Below are 21,267 nucleotides of genomic sequence, written 5' to 3' on the forward strand. Positions count from 1 at the left end.
AACAACCACAGCTGCATCCATCTTATTTTTCCCAAAACGCAATGCCCCAGAAACGCCATCACATTTTGTCAGGAAGAACCATAGCAGTAAGAATGATTTTTTACACACAATGCTACAGAATGGTGGGACTTCTGGGGCATTGTATCATGAGCAAACTATGATGGCAAATGCTGCTGTTTTTGCACCCTGCCAAGAGCTCCCCTCTATCCTGGAGCTGGTGCCGACTCAAGTCAGTGAAAATATGCATGTTCGAAGTCTTGTGCAATTGAAAGAGCTTCTCTGGATTTAGGGAGTATATTTTTCAAGCAGTGCTCTTTTGCTACATCAGAAAACAGTCCACAAGTGGAAAAGGCCTTCCTCTGGATCCAGGCCCTGTGTGTTCTTGACATTGTCTGTATTCACCAGTAGTCCTTCCATGTTTTCTTCTGTATAAGTCTCCAGTATGATATTCAGATCATTGAAACCACCATGTTTGGCACATGTACCCAAAAGACCAGTTGAGTACACATGACCCACATATCAAACTTCATGCAGTTCAGACACGCAACACTCCCAGTCTAACCTTTCCACAAACTCCTGCATACCACACCATCCTCCCGTCTCACGTGTGTGCCATATCACCAATTCTGATAAATTCCTTTGTAATTCACACTGTGTGCAGCTAGGGAGTTGCATCCCTGCATTTACCACCAGACTAGAGGTATGAATGAATTTTATTATTTCGGTCACAGACCAGTTCCAGCCCACATACAATATCAAGGAAGTCATAAAACATGATAGGGATACATTTGAATTTGCAGTTAGGTATAACAGGGACAATACAGATTTAGCTACAGTTTAAAAATATATAAATTAAAACTAGAGGTATTATTTAGGAAGTGGCCAACTTCCCCTCCTTTCCATTTTTGAGAGAGCACAATTATTCCTCAATATGCTTATTTAAAGCCAATTATTATGAAGTACAAAACCCAACCTTTCAGATAGAAGGCTCCTTCAAAGAGGACCATCTGTAGATGGCATGATGAGGTTTCACTGCTCACTGGACCTCCATCTGGCTGAGTCACTGCAGCATAGTGGAATGGAGAGCAGGAGGGACACGGCAGCAACGAGGGTTGGCTCAGGTGGGGCACTTGCAGCACACTCCTCTTCCCTCTGTGCGCCTTCCCCTCTCTGTCTCAGCATGCTGCAGTGCCACAGATGAACAGAGGTCAAGTGGGCAGATCTGCTCCAGCATGCCCTCCACTGCTGCCTCTAACAGCCCTTTATATAGACAGCTGTTCTCTGTATGCTGGCCCTCTTATAACACATGATCCCACCTCTTGTGTGTGCCCAACTCCCCTCCTACCACCATGGCCACTGTTCTCCATGCTACCTAACTGCTTCAAATCACGTCTCAGCCTCCACATCTCCTGGACTCCTTCTGAAATTCCACAGGCTCCTCACCCATATCATAGGACAACAACAACAGCTCCTTTTACCCTTGTGCCTTAGGATGATGAAAGTTCTGGAGATGGATACATAAGAGCAGAGGCTGTATAAGTAGGTAACCTTTTTTCTGCAGGGAGCTCCCAACCCCTTTTGTCGTTTGACTAGTATAGGGTTTTTATGCCAAGCTATCAAAACAGCAGTAGCAGTCAAAGTCCACTCACCTATGGATCAGATTTGGCCCATGAATTTCAGGTTGCTGACCACAGTGCAGGTACCTCTGGCAGGATCTCACCATGTTCTTTTCTTTGCATTTGCCTTTCTTGATTACATTGTCTAATTTTTCAGGAGGGTAGATAGGCATGAATTCTACTTCACAGCAAAGCATGAATCCTAATCCCTAACATGAGCACTATATAAACACCCGTTTCCTCTTAATGTATTATTCCACCCACCTTTATGAGAAAAACATATTCCGTCCAGGGATGGCTGCAGTTCATAACAATGTAGTGACAGTCCCTTACATATCTAGGAGGGCTCTAAATAAATGATTTCTGCAGGATGTTTTCCCTCATTTCCTCTCTGTATTTCTTGAACCTTTCAGGTCCAAAGGCTCCAAAATTCCCATAAAAATAAATGAATTCTGAGCCCTAAATCAATGTTGTTGTTCCTGAGAGGACACTTGAAATCTATGGAAACATTCCCTTTTTATAATTGATGGGGATATAAACGAAATGCTGCAACTTTCTCTCAGATTCATCCAAAAAGCTTTTGACTCTCTATGTACAATAAATCAGGGTTCAAAAGATTTCCTTTAAAAGATCTAAATAAAGTTGAAATGAAAAAAACAAAGGCACCAGGATACTTAACCTGCAATGGGTTTAAGCCTTTGTGTGTGTGTGTGTGTGTGTGTGTGTGTGTATTACTGAACACTATATATCTCAGTAGATTTGAATTCTAAACTCTGCAACATAAATGAGCTTTAAATGAGACTATCACCATAATCCATGTCTACTCAGAAGGAAATCCCATTGATACCAATGGGGTTGAATCTCGGGGAACTGGTATAGGATTGTAAGCACTGATAGAAAACTATGTACAGAATTTTGCTGACATTGTATTCTAATCTTTCACTGATTTTTTATTCTAAATGGCTTTGGTTATGTGGCCTTAATGTTGGAATTTTTCAGAAAAGGGTGCTTCATAAGGGTGTTTTTTAGCATTTCATAAGATTGTCATTTCAATGTGACAACTTCTAAGGCAACAAGGATTTATTGCTACTGTTCCTTTGCCGAAGTGTCATTTTTCAGTCTAATGTATAGTCTGCCTTAAGAACATTTCTGCTTGGGCCAGTGCAAATGCTTACAAAAAGCTTCTGTTAAAAGTAGTGAACACTGCCATATCATCAGCACATTGTCAGTGTTTTAATTTCTTAAATGAGAAAGGGTGTGTGTGCTCAAACCTGCTTCCTAGTGATGCCCTCTACCCTGGAGGTGGTTCTCCTTAAATCTGACTTGTGGAGCTGCATACAGTTGATCGCTGAATGAAACACACTGCATTTGAAAACCATCATGAAACATCAGATTGTTAACAGTGACTGAATATTTCAATGATACTATCATAGTGTTTCGTTATCTGATCTAACTTCCAGTCCTTTTTTTCCCTCTTCATTTTTCAAGGCTTTTAAACTCATTATTTTAAAACTGAATGGGGTAGTAGAAATAGAAAAAAGTATCTCTATTTTCAACTAGGAATGGGCAGATTAGTCTATTTCCATCCCATCTCCTTTTGTTGTGTTCATTCATAAGTCCACTCCATCCTGTTTTCACATTAATCTGCATAAAAATCCACATTCAATATATATTTAAATATACATCTTTGAACATGCTTCCTCACAAGATATGCATATATATATATATATATATACATAGTCTCAAAAATGCATATTTTAAATGCACTTTGATACCTTTTTCTGAGCCAAGAACTGCATCACATAATTTGGAGAAGTGCAAATTCTGAATGGTATCAGTGTTCTGATCCACACATTATTCTGGGGGATGCAGATCATGTCAGTACTGTGAAGCGTTCCCTAGCCAACCCATGTCAAGCAAACGGGTTCTTGTCTGAAGCCCTGTTGAGTGTCGGCACAAATTATCCCACAGGGAGCTACCATTCATGCATATAAAAAGTGCTGTAAGTGATTGCATGTCGGAATTTAGCATGCTACACCTGCAGCCCCATGCCGGGAGCACAATAGTTCAGTCACACATAATGGATAATGGTGTATACTTGTGCTGAGCCTATAACCTCCTTGTGGGTTATTATGCAAACAGGTCTGGATGGGCAGTTCAGCACCAGATTTGAACAACAGGGGAATGCAAATATTTATTTATTTTTAAAATGAAATAAAGGGGAAAGCATTTCAGAGACAGCAGGCGGTAATACTTGTGTGATGTTGTGCGCTCTTAGAATTTTTAGTGTTAAATTAGCTTTCCAGTATGCACATATACAATTCAATTTAATTGTTCTGTCAATTTAAATTTTTCTCATTTTTTCCAGTCTTACATTCGGTTCAGCATATTACTGTATCAGTGTGTGAATTGACGCTTGTTTGTTTTGAAAGTCCTCACAAAATTTCATCAGAATTTAGTGTGCATTTTTCATTTTGCTTTTTTGCATGTAATTTTCTCTAATGTGTGCAATTTGTACACTTTTTAAAAAAATATCTGAGAACTGTGTCATAAAATTCAGAGAAGTGTAGATTTTGAAAGGTAGGTTTGTGACAATTCCCATATTGTTTCTGGAAGTCCAAATTACCAAACTGATTTTTTCCTCATTTCTAACATGCACACAAAAAATTAAGTTTATGTTTTATAAATTTAAAATGTGAGCAGATATATCAAATTTAAAACATATATTCAGAAAAAAGACACAGACATTGGAGAAACGAGTTGCCCCTTTATTTAGCACAATTATGTGACATCGCATATGGTAGTGAATGAAGCTGCAATCTTATACACATTAACCTAGACAAATGCCAATTTCCAATGCACTTTTAAAGAAGACTCACGAAACTTCAACTGTGGTGAAAACAGGATGAAATATACCAAAAGAGAGGATCTGTAAACAACTAAATAAATTAATAATAGCCAAATCAAAATATAGTACAGTGGTACCTCGGTTTACAGACACTTCAGGTTACAGATGCTTCAGGTTACAGACCCCGCTAACCCAGAAATAGTACCTCGGGTTAAGAACTTTGCTTCGGGATGAGAACAGAAATCGTGCAGTGGCAGCGGGAGGCCGCATTAGCTAAAGTGGTACCTCAGGCTAAGAACAGTTTCAGGTTAAGAACGGACCTCCGGAACGAATTAAGTTCTTAACCTGAGGTACCACTGTACGGCCATGGAAGTCCCCTAAGGCAGGAGGAATCAGGTCCCTCCCCACTCTTGGGCATGTTTACAAGGGGCTGCCTGTTATCCCACAGTAAAGGACTGGAAAGAATTATTCCTCCTCTCTACAAGAACTTTGGGTATGTAAACATGACAAGTGCACTCTGGTCTTGTGAAGCCCGAAAGGCAGACCAAAGTAAGGTTACCAGATTTTTTTTGGTGAATCCAGGGACACTTTTCAACTTCATTAGGAATGATAGGATTTTGTCAGGGGACTGATTTGTAAATCCGGGGACCGTCCACCGGGAAACGGGAACGTCTGGTGACCTTACCCCAAAGGGCCCAATGCCAAGGCATCCTAGGGTGACAAAGAGTGCCCTTAGCCCAATAATGCCTTGGACATTTTCCTGTCCAGACTAAAAACCAACTAAAAAAATAAAAATTCCCAGGACTCCCAGCAGTACAGAGTAGACAAAAAAGAGGATTCCCAAGGCCAATCAGAGACTACTTCTCAAAAAATTCCTTCTCAGCCCTGAAACAAGCAACTATTGCATAGAGAGCGTGCTTCAAACTGAAGGGTGAAATTCTGGCTTCTTCCCAGCGGCGTAGCGTGGGTTGTCAGCACCCGGGGCAAGGCAAGTAATTTGCGCCCCCTAACCCGGGGCAAGGCAAGTAATTTGCGCCCCCTAACCCCTAACCTGCCGCCGCTGCCAGCTTCTTCTTGCTGCTGCCTGGGCTGGTCTGGTGTGGTTCTCTCCCGTGCTCAGCGCTGCGCTGGGCGGCCGCTGCACTGTCCCTCCCCCAGATAGTCCCTCACTCTCTCTCCACACCGCACGCCTGGCACCCACCCCCTCCACAGTGGGCGGCGACCCAGCGGCTTGGATCGGATTCGCACAGCCAGCACTGCAGTGAGAGAGAGTGAGTGAGCCAGGTAGGGGCAGAGAGCTGCGAGTGCAAGCGCGCCCCCCCCAGATGTTGCGCCCAGTGTGGCCGGCCCCCCCCTGCACCCCCCATGCTACGCCACTGCTTCTTCCTCATCCTGATTGACCGGACTGCCCACCTGACCCTTTGCCAACTTCTCTCCAGGGCAAAACCATTTTGAGTCTTCTTCTCAGGGGAGCTGAGGTGCAGCAAATTAGCCCCCACTTAGGGGTGGGGGTAGCACTCCACACAGTGGGACTTGTTTCCAAGTTTGTGTGCATGGGATTAACAACCAACTTTAGCCAGGTCCAAGTTCCGTTTAAATGAATTCAGTGAGTTAGTTACTAACTCAAGCCCCAATTCCTCCAGTGGGACTTAATAAATTTATAAAAAGTCAATAGACTGCAAAAAAGGGGTGGTAGTAACAAAAGCAATTTTGATTTTAAGATGGATTTGGGGGGAAGGTACTCAGCAAATTTTTTTTTTTATAAAATGTCAGTTTGCAGTTCTTATTTCACATGCTACTGAAGTACCGGAAACTCACATCACTGGGCCTGAATGATCACTTGGAAAAGTTTGTCCTGGTCATTTATTTTTAATAAATAATAATAATAATAATAATCTATTCAGTTCTGCCTGTATCTTAAGACAGGCATGCCAATACATGTTTTCTTTGGCTCAGTCTGTATGACAGTTTCTGTGAAGGATAAAAAACATGGTTGAAGGGAATGCCATGTGATTACGGCAAAAGCACCCAGTATTGTCACAAGGGAGAAGTGTCAGGATTTCAGTTTGAACTTGTTACCTGATCACCTTTTCCACACTGCTGGAAATAAAAAAAGTTTTTGAAGAACATTATTTCTAACCTGATTACCTGAAAGGTATGTGTACTCTCATCTTCCTCTTCCAGGTGTCCCTGCCATCTGAAGTCAGGTGGGTTGCAATTGCGGGAGAGGGGCTTCTTGGCAGGGGCAACCTGCTTACAGGACTCTCTCTCTCCAGGGAGGAAAGTTATTTTTAAAGATGTTTTGATGCTGGTCTCCTTACAAAACTGAGTGGTAGTTTGAGACATGAACGCATTTATGCCTGTGTTTAGAATCCCCTCACTAGGCACAGCCAACATGGGAGAGCAATAATGACAGTGGTGTTATTGCCATTTACTTGGATGGGATAGGGCAGCATCAAGGATGGAGCTGTGTGGGTTCACTGGCAGGAGCACTGAATTGGCTCAGCCAGAGTGCCCACAGCCCCAATGCCACTCCCATCTTGCCCTGATCCCACACTGTTCAGGTAAGCATAAGTAATGCCATTGTCGGGAGGGAAACTTTGCAACATTGCCCTCCCACATTGGCTGTTCCTGTTCCTCACACTCAACATCTTTCACATAAAGCGAGCATGTAGCCCAGTCCTGGTGCCGAACACATGAACATATTATGGAGGAGTCACATACACGAATCAGGTCACATATAGTCTGGGAAAACGGGCTGTCTGTTTAGTTTAGCTCACCACTAGGCATCTCTCCCTCTCTCTCTAGTAATCCATACATGTTTCTTTTGTTACCCATGAGCCATAAAATTGTGAAATCTCCTGCTCTTTGATAGCCAGCCTCCTCTTTCTGTCTGTGGGCAACAGAAATTCCATCAGAAAGGAGATTTCAAACAGGCTTCAACAGACATCTGTCAGGGATTCTGTAATGAGATTTCCAATGCCAGTCTAATTGCTTTGAGAGGTGGTTTCAGTCTGCTGTGTGGTCATAGGCCAACACAGTGTTGCACATGTTCTTGAAGTCATTCTTAGTCCAGATGGGGCAACAGTGAGAGCCTAAGCAGTGGCATAGCTAGCTGCTTGGGTTCCCGGGGCGGCGCAAATGCCAGGGCAGAACATGCTGCGCAGAACCTCCATGGAGTCTGCAAGACCCCATTGCCATTTCGGGCAGCGCAAAGCCTGCAGGTGCCCAAGCCACTGTGTCACTCCCCAGGAGAGACTTGTGGCACAGGTGTGCTGCAGGCCAGGTCCATGGTCACCTCCTTCAGTGATGACACCTGGGGTGGCCTGCACCCACAGCACCCCCCTTCCTACACCACTGAGCCTAAGAAGGCTTCATAATGCCCAGCACAAAGTGAGGTTTTCTGAATGTACCCTAGTAGGAACTCCACTTCCATAAGTAGTTATACATGGAACAGTTGTTCAGCAAGCATGTCCCTCTAATGTACATGATAGAAGATTGCTGGACCACGAGGCATGTCACACTGAATCTTTTCCTATATAATCTGGTAATTAATTACAGTGGTACCTCAGGTTAAGAACTTAATTCATTCCGGAGGTCCATTCTTAACCTGAAACTGTTCTTAACCTGAAGCACCACTTTAGCTAATGGGGCCTCCCGCTGCCGCTGTGCTGCCGCCGCACAATTACTGTTCTCACCCTGAAGCAAAGTTCTTAGCCCGAGGTACTATTTCTGGGTTAGTGGAGTCTGTAACCTGAAGCGTCTGTAACCTGAAGCGTATATAACCCGAGGTACCACTGTATTGCATATCCAGACTCAAAATGTGAGTTCAAACTGGCTGGTATGATGGAAGAATGGAAAGGATTTTTTATTTTATTTTTTAATGAAGGAGAAAATTAAATCATGCAAGGTACAGAAACCCTTATTGCTCTTTCCCCTTGTCTTGTCTTCTCTCCTTCTTCTCTCCTTTTCCCTAGTTGGCCTGTAGATTTGTTTGTGTAAAAAAGGGATGGAGGGAAAGATGGACCCCACAACACAAATGTAATCTGACTCAAGGGGGAAATTGGGACTCCCAATCAGAACAGTTAATGAATCAGCAAAAAGTAACATATTTTGTTCTCAGACTTTGTTTGCTTCTTTTCTTAATTTTCGTCAATATGAGGGGCTTCTCTTGCACATGCTTCACAAACAGATGCTGAATGCACAGACAGCAGAGATCTGCCCCTGTGTGTTTAAGCCTATTTTTAGTTCCTATTAACAAGGTGGATATTTGGGGGGAAATATGCAGAATAGCAGAGCCTAGGCACATTAGTTGAGCTTAAGTTCCGTTGATTTGTATTTTTTCCATATAGTGGTTAGGATCAAAAGATAGGCTAGTCCAAATAACATTTTCCTTTTTAAAAATAATATAATTAAGCACTAAGTAGAAAAGTAATACCCATCAGCAAAGAATTGAAAGCCGTAAAATAATTTGACTGCAGCAGTGTGAGACTGCTTGTGCTGTGTATTACACAAAAACAAATGGCATGTTCCTTATGTTTATATACAATAGCCTAATCAGAACTACTGCAAGGATTTGAGATGAAAAAGATAATCTGTTCTGCCAGTAGAGACTTGTTTGCTACATACTGTCTGACAATTTTGCACAGTTCATTTTTAAAGTGATTGCTTCCTTGTGGTTATGAAACTTTGTGCTTTGCATGCATCAAAGACACTGAATTGTATATCCAAGGGTCAATTTGCAGTAGCAAAAGTGCTTCTTGCTAGTGCAAGGTTGGTGAGACGCTGTTGGGTTGTAGCCAAAGTCATGCACGTGTAATTCTGCTGGTGCAACCAGCTTCCATAATAACATAATAACACTGGTTCAGGCCAGTGTGTCATCTTGTCCAGCATCGTGTTCTCAGAGTGGCCAACTAGATACATCTGGGAAACCAACAAGTGGTCTCCAGCAACTGGTAGTCAGTGGTATTCTTTCCAATAATGGAGGAAGAGCATAGTCACCATGGCTAGCAGCCATTGATTCCATCCCCTTCCTCCCATCTGCTCCAGAAAAGAGGAAGCTCCAGTGCATGTGTGGTGGTCCATTGGGTAGATGGAGCTGCAGGGCAACCCACCATATCCCATACCTTTCTAGAGGTTCCCTAACCCTCAGGAGAAGTTTGACTAGGGGGGCACTGGTGAAAATAAAGTGTTCTGCCATTTTGGATATAACCTAGTGGATTTTATTTGTGTGGCTCTTGTCCACACAAGCTGTGACCACATGTTTCCAGATGTGTTGGTATAAACATGCTGTCCAAGGACCTGTTAGAGAGCTGGTCCACATGGATAGAGTTGGTGCTGCTGCTTTCCATTAGATCTGTCATAAAGATAGGTTCTGCTTTTTATTCCCTGGTCCTCAACTCCCAAATCAAACACATTTCTTGAATATAAATTGATGTTATCGTACAACAATCTGAACTTGGAAATAAATTCCATTACTATTAGTGGGACTTGGAGTGGCTTCACACATTCATTTTGAGACTATTTTTCCTCTTTCCATTGGGCTACTCTGCATGTGCTATGTATGTTATAGTACCATTGTTCTTTCCACCATGTACTGAGCTGGTGAATAGAACCTGTACCCTTTTAACAAGTGTAATGTGCTGAAGTATATCACTATAATAACATGATGTACATTATGAGCATTGGCTCTCTACATGTTGGAGAACATGATGCAGAGGGGGAAATAGTGACATGACATATCACACACACATGATGCCATGTTTTTAGGGCTTGGGTGGTAGCCTCATTGACTTTAGCTGAAATGAATCAGATGTGTTTCAGTTCAACAGAATTCTGGATCAGATGGTAAGCTACAAAGATGACAATATTTGATTGTTTTTGAAGTGAGCAAACAGGCCTGAAAAGCCAAATTGTTATTACTGGCACCATAATAATAACTTTAAGAAGCTTTTTTAAAAAAAAATTTAAGAAGTTTAAAATTACAAACCTTTGTGATCCTTGATTTTTTTTAAAAAAAAAACACACCTAAGAAATTCAGATGGATTTGGTAGCAACTTAAATTAATTTGGCAGTCTGTTTTGAAAAAGGTAATAATATGTTTCCTTCTCTGCACTCATACCTTTTTATCTACGAGCTCAATGCAGGTTTATTTTTGAAAGCACTTGCAAATCCTAATGTAAGCAACAGAAAGAACGACGAAATAAATGAGTCAGAGCAAAAGCTTGGCTGCTTTGGTTTAGGTATCTTAGCACAGCTTTAGGAATCTAACTTCAGGCATCTCATCTGGAGGTTTCTTCCAGCAGTAATGTCAATGCAGATGTGTTTGCTTGTTTGGCTTTGATCAATTTGATCCTGACCCTCGCACAACACGCCTAGCTGCTATAGCCAGAAGTCTTCATTTTGGTTTGGACACTGCTGAATTTGTTTCTCTGGCTTTTTGTTATGATGTGTTTGGTGTTTAGGAGAGATTGATGACTCTGGGGACAAAACCCATTACAGTTATCCACAGGCTACAGAGACCAATGCTGTGGAGAAAAAAAATAGTTCCTGGCCTCTCGTGACAGTGTCCACTTCGTCTGACCTGGAAGGAGCCTTTTCTGGTAGTCTTTAATATTGTCCCTTCAGGGCACAGCTAATAAGCCTTATGTTGTGACAGGTACCAGAGTCTGCAAAGTGGACAGAACTCTATTGTCTGGTCGCTGGAGCATGCTCTGTCAGGCCGCAACATCACACCAACTATAACTACTGTCCATGGTCGGTAAACATTGTTTATAGTAGTTATCACATTACAAAGTGATGCTGCTCAGCGCTGTGTCTGCCTTCATATATGGTCATGCAGAACAGACCCAGGATCAGATCTCAGATTACCCTGATTTTTCCCCCTCAAGAGGATTTAATTATTTTTTATCTTAATCTGGGGCAATTAGGAGAGATTTCAACTAGTGCAGAAATAGAGATGCGTGGTATATCTTAATGTCTTTAATATTACTATTCTTCTTCTTGTTTTATTTTAACAACTTACGTGCTACTTAACTACAATGGTCTCTAAGTGGTATAAGGAATAACATTCAGAAAATATAAGTATCCTTTAGAAACTGTAAAATCAGACTTCAATTAAAATGCCTGAGGAAATCAAAATGCCTTCAATCGGTGCCAGAAGGGGGCCTGACTGACCTCAGCTAGAAGAGAGTTCCACAAAATTGGGCCCACAATACTGAACACACAGCTCCTGGTAGAAACGAGCTGTGGATCTGAGCCATGGGGGAGATCACTAACAGGGACTCCCCCCAAGACTTCAGGGATTAAAAAGGGATATAAGGGATTAGGCAGTGATTGAGGTGCTTGACCCAAATTGTTAAGGGTCTTGTAAATTAATACCTGGCCTTGAACCTGGTCCAATAGCCACGGCCAGCCCAGGACATTTTGGCGCTTGAGGTAAACCACAAAATGGTGCCTGCCACCTGCTGCAGCCAGGGAAGAAGGGATGAGTGAAGATCTGCATCAGGAACTGGGGGTGGGAATAAACATACCTGGAACAAGGAAGCAATAAAGATCTGCATTGGGAACAAGGATGGGAGGAGACTAGCAGTAACTATCTGCCAAGAGGCCACTGTAGAGGCTGTGAATGCAGCCTCCAAGGAAAGTATCAGAGCTGTAACTGCCACTGCAACAGAGGCAGCAGGTGAGGCATTCCATGGAGGCCAGGTCAGCTGCCCCTGTGGATCCTGCCACCCAAAGGAGTTGCTTCACCTTGCCTTATGGGTGGGCTGGCCCTGCCAGTAGTATATGGGCAGCCAGCACATACATGCATGTAACTGGACACCTATATTTGGAATCACCAGCTGGGGCGGGGGCAGATAAGGCATTTCTACAGGGGAGAGGCTGCATTCGGAACAACTGGAGGAGAGCTTTCCTAGCTGCTCTGCACCCCAACACCTGTCTGGGGCCCTTATAAAGAGCTACTGCCTAGACAGACACTGACCCAATGCAGGGATCTCTGACCTTTTTTCTTTTTTTAAAAAAAAGTTTTTTCTTTTCTTTTAGGCAGAGGACATTGTTTTTGTTTTAGGTGTGGTAGTGGTTATTATTATTTTTTTAAGTTGTTATTAAGACAGTGCCATCTTAAACTTTTGTAAGTTGTATTTTCTTAGTATAACATTGTAGGGCTTTTTTCCTCTTTTAAGCTGCCTTAGCGCCTTTTTGGTCCAAAGGCAGCAGAGAAATCTTGGGTAGTAGATGTGATAAGGTGCATTGCTGTGATTATTCCCATAGCTCACACTTCTTCTTCTTCTTCTTCTTCTTCTTCTTCTTCTTCTTCTTATTACTGTTTAGAGGTTCTATTTACAACCAAGCAGTATTTTAATATTATTAATAATAACAACAACAATAATAAGCACCTGGAATTCCTTTGTAACAAAATGCAAGCTGGAATCAATTCTAAAACCACGTGAAAGTGTAACCTGGCATTCTTGTCTTAAGACAGTGCTTTGGAGAGAGAGACAGAGACAGAGACTTGCCATTCAAGACTATGTGACCAAAAGGATATTTGGAGACATGATCTTGATAATGATAATTATTATTCAGCCACAGCAGGCACTGCAACCCCCCCCCAACAACTTGACCTCACTCCCAGAGGTGCACTGCATTGTCTCCTGAGAGAGACGGATGCCAACTCTAGCTTTGTATAAGTTTACCTCTCAGGTGTCAATAAATGATCACAAATAAATGTTTGAGAGGGGAGAGCCGCTCATTCTTCTTTCTGTTCCCAATTGATCTGGTGCTTTCTCCTGTTAATGGCTTACTCTGAACAGACAGACACACTTTTGTACACAGAAGGAAACCATCTCAGTGCAGAAAGTTATTATATACTCTGTCATTTGGAAGAAGAAAATAAGGTGTGCAGTTCTTCACTGTTAAGTGAACAAGATCAGTGCCAGCCCAACGCATGCCCCCTCTCCCTGCACACCCCAGACACAACACTTTAAAGTCCTGCTGCGGTGTTCAGACACTAGTTCCTGGTCCTTGTCTGTGTATTGCCACCCAAAGCAGGTCTCTGAACAGGACAGAGTAGCAGAGCAGGCAGGGGACCATCGTCAAAGAATTTGGGGAAAATCCAGTTTCTTTCTGTCCTTGCCAGAAAGTCAGTCTCTCTCTCTCTCTCTCTCTCTCTCTCTCTCTCTCTCTCTCTCTCTCTCTCCTTTATGATGCTATGTGTGCAGCTGTCTTTACTGAGACACAACACCTTATTCCACACGCACCCACACACCTCAAGACTAAAATGTTCCAACTTCCCAGCCTCTGGCACACGTGCAAAGAAAGTTATGGAATTCAATTCTACACTAGCACGGAGCGGTCAGGCAGGCAAGCTCTGCATTGGACATTAATTCAGTAAATGTTTTAGCAATTTACATAATAGCAGGGGGTGGGGTGGGAATGGGTACAACTGGAATGCATATGAAAGCAGATCATGTATATTTCCTCCCAGCCCTGAGATTCTGTTAAACTGAGACCAGTCATTCCTAATCTTATACTCCCATCTATTCCCCTTAACACCGACCAGACTGACTAAAATCGCCTTGCACTTTTATTAGCACTAAAACAATGAGTTCTAGAAGCTTAATTTGCAAAACTTTTTATTAAACCCTTCACGGTATAGTCCCTTGCAGCCCTAAGATTTTGTATAACTGAGACCCGTCATTCCCAGTCTTATACTTCCACTGATTCTGCTTAACACTACAGTCACCTTCCTTCCCAGCCTTTACCGTTCTCACTGATTCACCTAATAGCAGATTATTTTTTCCTTCATTTGCTTTGAGCAAAAGTAGAAGGAAAGGGGAGGATGGAAAGGCAAGCTGGCCTTTAGGGAAGCTAGGGGCTACTTCCAGACAAAACTGTTATCCATTAACATCCAATTATCACTTGGTCCAAGCCATTAATTATAAATCAGCCTCCTAATTGGGATAATTAGCTCTCTGCTGCTTAATGTAGCGTGACTGATGCGTTTGGAGAGAATGTAATCACTCCATTTGTTTAGCGTTGGGAGAACAATATCTCGTGCGCTTTCATTTCAGACTTATCTCAACTTCCCCCGCCCTCCGCCCCCGCTGGCATTAAGAGCGCTTTATGGGTTCAATTAATTGTTGGGGAGTCACGCCACTGATGGGCATGTGTCAGTTTTCCGGTGAAAGAATAAACAACCCCATGGGAGACGGATTTCCCATCAAGATCTCTAAGGGCAAGATGCGCGGAATAACTTGATTCCAAATACTTGTCTGAAGTGTCTTGTTCTCTGTGCAGGGCAAATGAAGGGCAAAATTGCCGCTGGTCCAAAAACAGAAGTTACAGCGCAAGCCTAACCATGTCTACTTAAAAGTAAGTCCTACTGAATTCAATCGAGGCTTACTCCCAGGTAAGTGGGGATAGGGTTGCAGCCTTAGTTGCCCTACCATTGCTTTCTCTTGTGTTGCAGATTTTCTCTTGTCGGTTTTGTTTCCTATGTTGTCCATTTCACTTTCTAACTTTTGCTTTCGTGTCCTGATCCGCAGGGTTCCTTCTTCCCTCACCTCCAAGTCTAATTCCTTATATTTTCCCCCTCTCGGTAAACGATGCACTTTCCAACAGATGTAGCGTCGAATCTTTCAGTTGGGGAGGGATTGTGAGAGCATGACGAATAGTTCTGAGTAACCCCGAAGCTTGCCTTTGCTCCAATAGCGGGCTGACCCAAGAACAGATACTAATAGCCTGTGATATTGTTTTCTCTCTCCCTCTCTTCCTTCCTCACCCCACCTGGTCTGGCTACTTAACACACAGCACCCAAAATGGGTTTTCTTTTTCTGGGGGTACGGAGAGAGAGTTCATTTCTGCTGAAAAACAACAACCACTTTTTCACTTTGGAAACTCGCTATACAACACACGCGCGAGCCTTTGGAAGCAAGCTATCGAAAGATTGTTAATAGCGATCTTGCAAAAGGTAAGTGGCAGGAACCTCCAGGACCTCCTCTGAAATGAGTGAAGGGTGCGCAAGAGCTAGTCCCTCGCCTCTCTCATTCATTTCAAAGGAGCTTGCGCAGGAGACGCTCCGCCGTGGATTGTGTTGATAAAGTCGGACCTGTTTAAATGGAGGTTCCTATTTGTTCCTAACATTATTTCCCCCGCACACATCGCGACACACTCATAGCTACATAATATATAAAGCTGGCCAGCCAATAGGGCTCGAAATGATTTTTGTTGTTGATGATGATTATTACAAGAGATAAACGGCGTTCTTAGGCTATTCCACGCTCTCTTGTGATTCGTGGGTACTTCGCAAACAGTTTTCTCCACAATGCCTGGAAGAAAGAAGAAAAGAAAGAAACTTTCTCCCCCTTTCGCTTGATGTTTCATTAATGAGGCCCTGCTCAGAGAGCCGTATATATATAGCTGCAGGACATGATTAGATATTTATTACTGTCATTTACATGGAAAATTTGAAGAGTCAACCAAGTGGAACTGAAAGGGGGATAGGAAGGGGGGCGAGTCGAAATGGGATGTACAATAGAAGGCAGAGGGACCCCAAGGAAGACGTCCTGGGGTGGTTATCCTAGCAGCTGGGGCGAGGTGACAGGCCGGACCAGCGGGAAGTTCCCTGAACAAAATTAAATGTCAGGGATTTAAATCGGCGCGCAGCAAGGAGAGGAAAAACCCGCGCAGCCTTTGCGAACGCCTTGAACATTCAGGATCGGGGAAATGGCAAGGGCCAAAGCTTCGCCAAATTTCTAAAGCCTCTCAAGTCGTCTGCGTAGCCAGAGACTTTTGTCATCAACAGTACAACACACACACACTTTAAACTCTGCTTCAAAGTCTTCCCTTGGCTTGCGATCTCCAGCGATTTACAGCCTAATTCTAGAACGTGTCAACTTGGAAGTAAATCCCCTTGAGTTCCATTGAGCTTTCTCGCGGGGATTTCAATGGGGGCAAGGGGAGAGAAAGCCTATTGGGCGTGAATGGGATTTGACTTCCGAGTTTACTTCTTTGGGACCCGGACTCTGGGAAACGTTAGAGCGCTTTCAAAAGGCACCGTTTCCAAAATATCAGAAGGCAGCGAGCTAATATTTTGTACCTGCTGCCGCTTACGAACAACAGCCTAGCGTTCCCTAAAGAGTGAAGCCGTAGCAAATAAAATACAAATAAAATAAAATAGTCCCTGTCTATAGACAGTCAGAAACTAAACCTCGGGGCTAACGGGCAGCGCTCCACTCGAGGTCCTGCTGCAGCCTACAGGTCAGCCGGATGCATTTGACTCGAGGTCCCTGAGATGAAGATGGAGGGGGCGGCTTGGGGGGTTGTCGTCCAGATCTAAACAAACCATTGTTTGTGGAGAAAGCCAATGCAAAAAGTTAAAGAGAGACCGTAGATTTTCACCTGGGCACAGCGTACACACTTTGGTTTTGTTTTCTACAAACGTTTTATTTATGCAGACAAGTCCATTGCTTTCCTGTTAGTTTACGGACAAACGAATGTGCCCCGCATCTGTCATTTAGAGCCCGCTAGGAGTCCTCGTTGACCCACAGGCTATTCTCCCCCCCCTCTTTTTTTTGGGGGGGGGGGAGCGGGTGTCTTTTAAAACCGCCAGCCATGTTCAGAACCAGCTTCGCCCTCTGCGATACAGGACCGAACTAGCGTCTTTTATTGAGCCCGATCCACAATCCCGTTAAAGGCTCCGTGCCAGGGACTAGAACTTTAGTACATCCATGAAACCAAACCTGCTTAAGTCCAAGTATTTCGGCTTAAACAGTTGCCGATCACTTTCTTCCGGGGAACACACACACAGCACATATACTGCTAGTGGAGAAGTCACGCGTGTTTGCCTGATTTCCGCCTTTGTGGGTGTAAACTTTACAAAATCGGTTTGAGTTCAGTTCTTGCTTGGTTGCTCCGTAAGAATGAATGGTTCAAACAAACAGCTAAACCTGTTCATTCAACGACACTCTCAGTTATCTTTCGATTCCCGCCACTTTAAAAAGGCTGTGACCTTCAGATTTATTTGGGAATTAAAGTTTCGTTGAAGTGGGACTTAACTCGTTTCGTTTAGGGGGCGTTTTCCTGGAAAAGGCAGGCTGACATTTCGAGGACAATTTATTCACTGCCATTGCAATCGTAGGCTGACTCCGATTTGGAATCGGAGCGCAGGGCAGCAGATCTGACCTGAAATCGTGAATGCCTACGGCTTGCTCCTCTCTCAAGGATACTGGATTTCGGGCCTGATGGCAAACACCACCTAACCGTCTAAATAAGAGGCAGCAGCCGAACACGCGCGGACGGACGAGTTAACGAAGTCACCGAGGTAAAATACATTTGTCCGGAAGTTGGGGTGATTTTTTTTTTTTTTTTTGTAAAGGTCGATTTCCAGCTCCCCTCTGCATTTGTATTTGGAAATTATTTCTCAAACTTTGCCTCCCCAACCTTCCCCCAGAACAATACTCAAGAAGTAACAGGAAACCAACCCCCCCTTAAAAGTCATATTAGTGTTGATCAGAAGAAAATAAGCGGATAGTATAGCTTAAAACCATGTTCTCTCCCCCCCCCAATCATTTTGTAAAGAGTCACGGAATTCTTGTTCTTCAGAGCAGCCAGATCTTAAATGGCCCCTCAGAATCCCAAGGGAGTTTCTCAGAGGAGTTAAGCCTACAGAGTTCAGCGGGACTTACTCGGTTGTAAGTAAGTGTGCTTCAGGCTGCTTACATGGAGTTTGAATTATATTGTTAAGCACGAGACTGAATTCCAAACACCCGATGATGACTCAGAAGTATAGCATTTGACTTTGAAAGGGGCGCAACCCGATCCTATGCGCCTCTCACGAAGTTCAAGGGGCCTTAAAGGTACAAAACCTGCATACTGGGTTGGCCCACCAAGAAAGGAAGCCCATTTCCTGATTTTCTGGAACTGCCCCTCCCCCATATGCAAATGTACGTCTGCCTGGATCCAAACAGGGGCACAGATTGACTAATACCCCCACCTCCACTCACGTGCATAGTGGGGCGGCTTAGGCTGATTGCCCTCCAGAGGTTGCTGGAAGACAATTCCCGTCATCTCCGACTGTTGCCCCTGCTGGCTAGGGCTGATGGGAACTGGTGTCCGACAACATCTGGAGAGCCACAGATTCCCCAACTTTGCGCCCCCTGCCAGATATCTTTGACTACAACCCCAGCCACGGAGCTTTACTTCTGAGTAGATAGGCGCAGGTTTGCTATTACTATTAAGGAGTTGTAGGGCTACTTCTCCGCTGAGGGTCCCGATTTTCCCAAGGAGAGAAAAATGGTCCTTGCCCAGACTTCCCGTCCACGCTGATTCGTCTTCCAATCTTCCCCTACCCGCTATCCCACGATCCGAGGGAAATCTCTATGTAGGCCGATCTCCCCTTCGAATGTCGCCTATTTAAGTATGTGGGTTTGAAGCATATTTTAACTGGGGCCTTGCAAGGACGGGGCGGAGTGAAGGAGCGAGCAGGGATGAGTGGGAAGGAGCGGCTAGCTTCACCAAGGAAACCACCAGCAACAACAGAAAACTACAAGGCAGCGTGATCCATAACTCAAGTGAAGGCAAAGTTTCGGAGTGTCTACCTCTGTACTCTGCTTTAAAGGCCAACGTGTCCCGGTCCTATCCATGTTTGCTCAGGAGAAAGGCCCTTTGAGTTCGATGGGACTTATTACTCCCAGGTAAGTGTGTATAGGATTGCAGCACTGAAGTCTCATTGACTCTGAAATCCTGTGCACACGCATTTAGAAAGACGTCCCACTGAACCTGGTTTGACTTGCTTCAGAATAAACTTTTGCATAGATTTCGTGCGCGTAATCCTCGAATCCGGGGTGCCTCCACTTTGGGGCTGAACTGGATTGCCGGTGTGTCTACAGCTGATTCGCATTAGCAACGGTGGAGGGGGGGTGGGATCTCAAGGCCATCTATTTCACATACTTTGCTCTCAAACGGCGTTCCCACGCCCCGCAATTTTAATTTATTTTTTTCCACCAGGTAAAAAAACCCAGATGCGATCTTAAATCCAGACCCTTCCTCCTTGTATTCTCCTGCTACTGAGCTGTATCTCCACCACTGGCGCTGGTTTCTCTTCTTTGCCTGAAATCTCCCCCGCCCCTCTGCCTCCCGATTCCCACCCCTCGCCCCCGTTTCTCTCCCCCTTGGACCTCACTAGGCTGTTTAGCTTATTAAAACATCATTATGTAAATAGGGGTGAAATTGACAATCTACTACTGGTGCCTACAGACGAAGAGATGCGCTGTTAATTGCCCGTAGGCAAATAGAAGGGATGTGAGGAAAACAGTAGGAGAATGAAGTATCTTTTAAACGCACACACAAACAGACAAAACTTTCACCTTCTTCACTTTCTGCCGAAGCCTGTACTATGGAAAGTTCAAAGGGGAGACTTGACAAATTTGAAGATTTGAAGTGGAGTATTAAAACCATTTGTGGCGCGGCTTCGCCTCTTCGCCAGGCAAAAGCTTTTAACCAAACGAATCTGTGCGCCTGAATTTTATTTCTCTAACCATCTGCTAAAAATTACATTCGAAAAGCGAGGCAAGAGATTTGTCTCTATTTTAGTAAAGGGGAGTGGGGTGAGGAAGGAGGAGTAAAGAAAAAAAAAACATTTACGGGGCAAACTAATTTATTCCAAATGAAGCCAAGTCAGAACAAACCCAAAAAGCGGAGCCGTTCAAAGAGAAGAAGGGAGGAAAAGAGGAAGAAGAAAGAGTTGGCGGAACGGACAGCAGTCCAGCCATCTGGCCAGAAATGATACACTGGGTCAACGGTGGGAGATGGGAAGCCTCGGCTAGTCAATAGCCGCCTAGTCACTCACACGCGGGGTCGGTGCCTGGCTGTGAAATAGGGAACCGGCCCGTGACAACCGGCGCAAGAGCACAGCGTCGACTTTGGAAACTTTGCTGCGAGGAAACGAGCCCCACAACCACACAGCCCAGTCCCACCCACCTCTCCAGCAAGGGAGAGAGAGAGAGAGCGCCATGGTCGCCAAACCTCCCCGCGCTTCCCGGGTGTAAACGCTCCTTTCCTTGCTAGCTCGGGCTCGCTCGCCCAGGCTCTGCGCCGGGGGATCTACGCGCGGAAGGACCAACCTCTGGGCCAAGTTTCGAGCGCCGGACAGTTCCTCTGTCAAGCAGAGGGAGGGGCAAGCGGGATGGGGAGGCCATACCTTGGGAGCCGAAGTCTCGCCTCTCTTAGGCTCGGCTGCAGTCGGCCCGGGGGGAGCCTCCGTCAGGGTCTCACTCGGGAGCGTGGGGTGCCCAGAAAGTGACTCGGGAGCGGAAGGGGAGCGCTCGCCTTACTCCAGCCTCCTCCTGCTCCGGGTTTCCCAATTGTCTCTGGGTCCTGCAAAGCTGCCATCTACTGGGGGAGGAGGAATCAGGAAGGATTTTTAAAAGGAGCTTCACACAGACCTGGGAGCTCCCCTGCAAGATTTTCAATGGTCCTTCACCCTGTCAATCAAGAGGGAGGCTTGCCGATCTCTCCCCTCCGCCGCCGCCGCCAAGTCTCCCTCCGCCTCCTTCTTACTCTTCTAATAGCAACTTAAGAGGAGTAGGGTGGATGGGTTGCTTTTTTCTTTTTCTTTTGCCCCCCTCCCCTTCTAGTCATTTACTCCAAGCCTAGTCAAGTGCAACAGTCTAATTGAATCCCTGGCAGATCATCAGAGCAAGCCAGGCTGGCGTGGAAGAAGCGGAGGGGCAGAGGAGAGTTTAATAAGTGGCCGGAGTGGGTGGTGGATCTGCGCCTGAGAAAAGTGACCGCGGCTCTCCA

The 21,267-nt window shown here is 44.6% G+C and overlaps 1 protein-coding gene across 1 annotated transcript in view; it reads right to left on the reverse strand.

Moving 5' to 3' along the window:
* DMBX1 (diencephalon/mesencephalon homeobox 1) overlaps positions 1-20,954 on the reverse strand; it is a 37,722-nt gene extending 16,768 nt beyond the window's left edge. Inside the window, exon 1 of the mRNA XM_081009531.1 lies at positions 20,666-20,954. The gene's annotated coding sequence lies outside the window, so the exon portion shown is untranslated. The remainder of the gene's footprint in view (positions 1-20,665) is intronic.
* Positions 20,955-21,267: the final 313 nt, after the last annotated feature.

This window comes from Podarcis pityusensis (genome assembly GCF_964106645.2).
Source record: "Podarcis pityusensis genome assembly, chromosome: 6".
In the NCBI taxonomy this organism is placed as follows: domain Eukaryota; kingdom Metazoa; phylum Chordata; class Lepidosauria; order Squamata; family Lacertidae; genus Podarcis; species Podarcis pityusensis.